The sequence below is a fragment of the Rutidosis leptorrhynchoides genome, chromosome 2 (assembly GCF_046630445.1).
Source record: "Rutidosis leptorrhynchoides isolate AG116_Rl617_1_P2 chromosome 2, CSIRO_AGI_Rlap_v1, whole genome shotgun sequence".
NCBI lineage: Eukaryota > Viridiplantae > Streptophyta > Magnoliopsida > Asterales > Asteraceae > Rutidosis > Rutidosis leptorrhynchoides.
Genome location: NC_092334.1, coordinates 388811583 through 388817283, shown reverse-complemented (window position 1 = coordinate 388817283; position 5701 = coordinate 388811583). Strand labels below are relative to the sequence as shown.

Genomic DNA, 5701 nt, shown 5'->3' with positions numbered 1-5701 from the left:
CATCTTCCCCATACTTAGGCATTTTATTATTGCTAAGCACTACCGTTGGAGTTGGTAAAACAATATGGTTCTTATCGATCGTTTTTATTGGTTCAACGGTTTTGGTTGGTGGAGATTTAGACTTTCGAATCACAAAGGTGATTGATTTTTTTACCATTACTAAGTGTCATTCTACCCTCTCTTACATCAAATAACACCCCGGTGGACGCTAAGAATGGTCGACCTAAAATTAGAGGAATGTTTGAGTCCTCTTCTATGTCAATGACAATAAATTCAACTAGAAAGGTTAAATTTTCCACTTGAACGGGTAGGTTGTCAGCAATTCCAACTGGGTGCTTAATGGTTTGATCAAGGAGTCGAACACTCATTTTTGTTGGACTTAGCTCACCTACTCCTAATCTCTTATATAATGAAAGAGGCATAACACTCACACTAGCACCTAAATCTGCTAGTGCATTATACATGACACAATCACTAAGTAGACAAGGAACAATAAATTCACCCGGATCACCCAACCTGGGTGGAAGTTTTGGCGGAACTGTCTTCACCGGGTTTATTTTATGGTTTTTGTTTCTTGCACTTTCTTATTTTTCTTCTTCTTTCCAGAGGTATCACAAACTTTATTACCTATCACTTGCCCATACTCAACTCCCTTTCTTGGAAACGGGATGGGTGGTCTGTATGGTGCCACCACTGGCTTTACATACTCGGGTGGTGGTGGTGGTGTTGTAACTTCTTCATTGTTACTCACATCGAAAACCTTCCCAACTTCTGATGCTGGTTTTTCAGAATTCGTTGATACCATATTAACATTCTCATTCCGAGGATTTACTTCAGTATTACTCGGTAGCTTTCCTTGTTCCCTCTCACTTATCATGCTAGAAAGAGTACCTACGTGTTTTTCTAGATTCAAAATGGAAGCTTGTTGAGTTCTTAATGACTGATCAAACCTCTCATTTGTTTGGGTTTGAGATGTAATAAATTGTGTTTGAGATTCCATTAACTTTGCCATCATTTCTTCCAGATTTGGATTTTTCTCTTCGGTTTATTGTGGTGGTTTATACAAGCTAGGTCTTTGTTGATTGAAAGTGTTGTTTTGAGTTGGTTAGTTATTCGGACCTTGTTGGTTATACGAGTTATTGTTTGGCCCATTTGGATTGTAAAGAATGTTTTGATTTCTATTGAAGTTTGGCCTTGGCGGTTGATAATTATTCTGATAATTATTTACCGGCCTTTGGTTCATGTAGGAAACATTCTCACGTTGTTCCATCGTTTGCTCAATGTGACAATCTTTCATTAAGTGTGGTCCACCGCATTGCTCACAACTGATTCGTATTACATGAATATCTTTAGTCATCTTTTCCATTCGTCTCTCGAAAGCATCTATTTTTGAGGAAAACGGAATCAAAGTCATGGCTAGAATCGGCTCTAGCCACTTTAGATGAACGAAAAATATCTTTTTCCTGGTGCCACTCTTGTGAGTGGGAAGCTGTATTATCAATTATCTTGTGAGCTTTGGTAGCGGTTTTCTTCATAATGGAACCACCAGCTGCTGTGTCGATGTCTTTTCGTGTGGTGACGTCGACGCCTTTATAGAAGATTTGCACTATTTGAAAAGTATCTAAGCCGTGTTGAGGACATCCTCTCAACATCCTTCCGAATCTTGTCCATGCCTCATATAACGTTTCATTTGGCTTTTGCATGAACGTGGAAATTTCCCCTTGAAGTCTCACGGCTTTAGATGTCGAAAAGAACATTTGAAGAAATTTCTCAACTAAAACATCCCATATATCAATCCCTCCTTCAGGTAACGATTCTAACCAATATTTGGCTTCTCCTTTTAAAGTCCATGGGAACAACATAAGATAAATAGTTTCATTCTCAACTTCTCAGATTTTAAATAGATTACAAATCCTATTAAAAGTTCGAAGATGTTCGTTTGGATCTTCTTTTGTTGTACCACTAAATTGGCACTGATTGGTGACTATGTGTAGGATTTGTCCTTTGATTTCAAAATCTGGCGCATTAACATCTGGCTGAATAATGGCGTGACCTTGGCCCGTGCGTATGGATCTCATTCGATCCTCCATACTTTGAGGTTCCGTTATTTCCATATTTGAATTTGTTGAATCTGAATCACTAGAAGATTCTGATTTACCGGTTTGTGGTTCAGGAGAAAAGATTAGTGGTTCAGGATCTTGGAATTGTCCTTGAATATCCTCCGGGTTCTCAATTGTGAAGTCGGGTTCAAAAAATGGATTATCGGAAATTTGAATTTGAGTACTTGTTTGACTTGATGATGATTCTAAAGAAAAATCAACGGCGACAATATTGGCTAAATGTCTTGATCGAGTTACAGGAGGTGAACTTATGAAAGGTGGTGAACGTTTTACTCGGTGCATTCACTGAATATCCTATTAGCTATAAATATAAAAATTATATAGGTTATCAAATTAATAGACTTTTCTGATTTTGTCCACGTTTCGAATAGCCAATAGATGCAGCAGGTAGCCAGGACCCTTTAAATCGGAAGCCCACAACTCGCCACTAACAAATCCAACTATTACTACGAACCAGAAAATTTGGATGTCTATTGATTTAATCGCTTAAAATAATTTTCGTCGAAATTTAAAGATTAAAAATTCTATGTCCTAAAAACTAGAGTGTAGAAATGAAAAAAAAAGCGCGTCAAAAAACGAAAGTCGAAAAATAAAAATAAGAAAGAAAAACGTCGAAACTTAAAAGTCTAAAAATTAAATCTAAAAAGTTGCGCCTAAAGGTATTAAAACTTAAAAGAAATTCTTAATGGAAAACAGCAATTACTTAAAAAGTACTAAAATCTGTAAACTTAAAATGGCGTCGCAAAATTCTAAAGCGCTTAAATCTTAATCTAAAGAAAAAGCACCTAAGGGATTTTACGGCAAAGCCTAAAGATCTAGAAAAACTACGGCAAAAACTAAGTTTAAAACTAATGACAAATATTACGAAATAAATGATAAAAATACAAATTATAACTAAAATGATAAAAATACAAATTTTATAAAAATATTATTTTTATATTATTATTTTATAAAAGTATTAATCTATATAATTAATAATAATAATAACAATTAATATTACTAATTATATACTAAAATTAATAATATGTTAAATAATTAAACCCTAATTAGAATAAATAATAATAATTATAATTAAAACCCTACTCCAGTATTAAATGCTGTATGAGGTATGTGGCCTGCCAGCTCACCCCATGCGAGTGCATGGATTTCGTGCTGCTGGATCATGCGATCGCATGACAATGCAGGTTCAGTTTTTTGTGCAGACTCAAAATTGCAGGTTCAAAACTCGGCAGTTTTTTTAAAAAAATAAAAATAAAAGATAGATAATTTAATAAAAATAAATTTATATTTTTAAAAGAATCTAAATAAAAATACTTTTTAAAGATAATCTCTTAAAAATATATGTATGTATATATATATATATATATATATATACATACATATATTTTTTATTTAACACTTATTATAAATACAAAATATTTTTACGAAATACGAAATAATATATTTTTACAAAAATATAGTTTACAAAAATATAGCATTTTGCTTCGGCGTCCCTGGCAGCAGCGCCAAAAACTTGATGTGTGAGGCGGAGGTGTACGAAATATTATTATTGTTTACTACGAAATACGACGAAATATTACACAAGTTTTATTAATTTACAGAATGGATATACCTAAACCTTGCTACAACACTTATAGGCAGTGTACCTAATCGTAGAGTAGTGTAGTTTTTAGTAAGTCCGGTTCGTTCTACAGGGAGCTAGTGATTACGTACTATATTTTTAATAACTATATTTATATATATATATAAATATATATATATATATATATATATATATATATATATATATATATATATATATATATATATATATATATATATATATATATACATACATACACACACACACACATAAGTGTTATTATTATAAAAGGGGGTTTTACTGTTTAATGACCGGTATGTCGATTTTTAATAAAGCGTAAAGATAAATGACGATAATTAAAATTACAGTAAATAAAATTGTTGATAAATTAAATGACAGTATTTAAAAATACGATGATAAATACAATAAAAGAATTATGCTTATTTAAACTTTCGTAATCATGATGTTTGACGTTTTAATTTTAATTAATTGTTACCCGGGTTAATTTTCCTTTGTCCTGGTTTATTTGATACCTATCTGGTTTTTGTCCATAATAGTCCATCGGTCATAATTATAAAATGCTCGTCAAATTAACCTTATTCCCGAAGTTAAATATTCCAACTAATTAGGGATTTAGACTGTAACAAGGTTTTAATACTTTGTTAATAATTACACCAAGTTATCTACTGCGTGTAATTCAAGGTTTTATTACTTTGTTAACAATTACACCAATTACCCTTGTATGTAATCCACCCCTGTTTAAATAAGATATTAACATTAATTTACCCACTTGATCAGTTTGAATAATCAATTACCCAACCCGAATAATTAATTAAATGATCGTAAAAGATGTCGTATAAACGTCACTAAATAGGACATGCATAATCATTTAATAATTATTAGATTAACTAATTTGAAGATAGGTTCGACAGATTCTAATGAGTTGTCATTCGATTAGACAATACCTCCCATCTATTAATAGTCCATAGTCCACTGTCCACAAGTGTCGGTCTTTTGTCCAAACCCGAATTATGATACAAAATCCAATAACCCCGTCTTAATATTTAGCCCAACATCACGATTACTTCGGCTCAAATAAGCATAATAGTAACTTAGTTACAAGACATTAATTTAAAAAGGAAGAACATAGCATACAGTGATTATTAATAGCGTAGCGTTACACGGACATAACTCCGACTTTAAAACCCGTAAAACATTTCTTACTATAACCCAACTAAACCATAATTTATTATTAATCTTAAATTAAAATTATAATTATAATATAAATATAAATATGAATTACAGAAAGAAAGAAATAAAGAAGTGTGAAGAGGTGTTGAACTCGTCAGAAAACTGGCCAATTTATACAACTTTTTTGGATCCTGAAGCTCATGCACTCGCATGAGATTTCAGTGTATTTCCCATACACTTGCATGGGCAATCTGGCCAGCTCACATTGATTTGTTTTTTAGTTTATCGACATAATATTTAATTATATAATATAATATATATATAATTTTATATAATTATATATATATATATATATATATATATATATATATATATATATATATATATATATATATATATATATATATATATATATATATATATATATATATATATATATATATTATATTATATTATATTATATTCATGTGCATAGTTGACTTGTAACTTTAGGTCCTTTGACTGGCGCGTTGATGCTCGGTTCATGTCTCGGTTTTGAAATTTCGAACGTCCTTTCGTACGCTTAGATATCTTGTACTTTGCGTTCCGCGGCTTGTACTCTTATCAATATTTAGACGTTAATTATCAATAAATGGAACCACTTGGAGTTTAACTTGTACATTTGAGCTTTTTGGTCATTTGCGTCTTCAAATCGTCGTTTTCTTCTTTTTTCTTCGCACTTATTTATTTAAACGAATATTACATAAAAATAGAACAATTTCAACTAAAAGATTTACATATTGGAATGATATTGCGACTAAATATATGT

General features: G+C 31.4%; 1 non-coding gene across 1 annotated transcript; it reads left to right on the top strand.

Moving 5' to 3' along the window:
- Nucleotides 1-1623: 1623 nt before the first annotated feature.
- LOC139894738 (small nucleolar RNA R71) lies at nucleotides 1624-1730 on the top strand. The gene has a single exon (XR_011775223.1). It is a non-coding gene; the product is annotated as a small nucleolar RNA R71 (small nucleolar RNA).
- The last annotated feature ends 3971 nt before the right edge of the window (nucleotides 1731-5701 follow it).